Source organism: Tupaia chinensis, unplaced genomic scaffold (genome assembly GCF_000334495.1).
Source record: "Tupaia chinensis unplaced genomic scaffold, TupChi_1.0 Scaffold000007_1, whole genome shotgun sequence".
Lineage (NCBI taxonomy): Eukaryota > Metazoa > Chordata > Mammalia > Scandentia > Tupaiidae > Tupaia > Tupaia belangeri.
In genome coordinates this window covers 2,151,128-2,152,423 of record NW_006159436.1, presented here as the reverse complement: position 1 = coordinate 2,152,423, position 1,296 = coordinate 2,151,128, and positions in this window count along the sequence as shown.

Here is a 1,296-nt window from a genome sequence, read left to right as displayed (position 1 = left end):
ATTCAATTCTCCCCACCCCCCACATAGATAACCAAATTATTATTTCCTCTTTATTCTTTCTATAGTCCTTTTGCAAAAATAAATAAATGAATATATATTTTATTTTTATCACATGAAGTGTAGTATATTGTATATAGTTTTTAACATCTTTGTTTCTACTTAATAACATATCTTGAAAATCAGTTTATGTAATTTCATAGAATTTTTTTTTTTTTTACTTGTATTAAACCAAATCTCTGTGTATGGGCCTTTAGGGTGTTTTTAATATTTTTCTGTTATAAATGCTGCTGCAGTGAATAACCTTGTGCATGTGTTTTCTTATATTATTCAAGGTGTATTTTCAAGGTACATTACTAGAAGAGGGAAAAGGTATATGTAGTTTTGCTAGATTCCTCTCCACAGATACTGTGTTTTCACACCACATGTGTATGTGGGCCTGAAATCCTGAGAGGAGAATGGAGGAGAAGGGATTGTGTGGCCATCATCTCTGGAGGTCTTTTTGAGGTAGGAGATAGGCATACACACTTATAGTTAGGGTAGTAGACCTGTGAGATGGAGCCAGTTTACAAGATGGAATCACTCTGGCCATGCTTTTAATATAAATCATTCATTGCTCTCATTAAAAATCAGTCGCTGGGGCTAGCAGGAGGCATGGTGGTTAAAGCACTGGACTCCCATATGGCCAACTGAGGTTAGAGTCCTGGACTCAGCAGCTTGATAATCATGCCAAGGATGTATGCATGCATGCCCAAGATCCCAGGAGGAGAAGGGATTGTGGCATGGCCATCCCCCCATGGGGTGATTTCTTGTTTGCTTTCTCTCTCTTCTCTCTCTCTCTCTCTCTCTCTGGCTAGCACACATACCCATGGCAAAAACCTTAAAAAAAAATCAGTCACTAGAAACTGCTTACATTCAGAGCTACTTACAGCCTGCCTGAGATAATGACAGCTGAAACTAACATTTTCCATATCACTGCTATCTTCCAAACAGAGTGTAGTCTCTCTGAGACTGAGATAAAGCAAGAGAGCAAAGAACCTTGAACAATAACTTGCCATAAGCTATTGTTTGGAAAATGGGAACATGGCATTCAGGCTTGCACCTGCAAGATAAGGGGAGATGGTCCTAGCTGAAATTAAATTTTAGAAGCACAAGAAAAAAATACATCAAAGTACAAAACTTTGTCTTAGACTTATGGAAAACATGATAAAAACTAGAAATTTTATGGGCTAGAGACTTCAGATAAAGATCTGCTAAATATTAATTAATTAAGGTCCAAATGTTTAACGTCTTGTAATT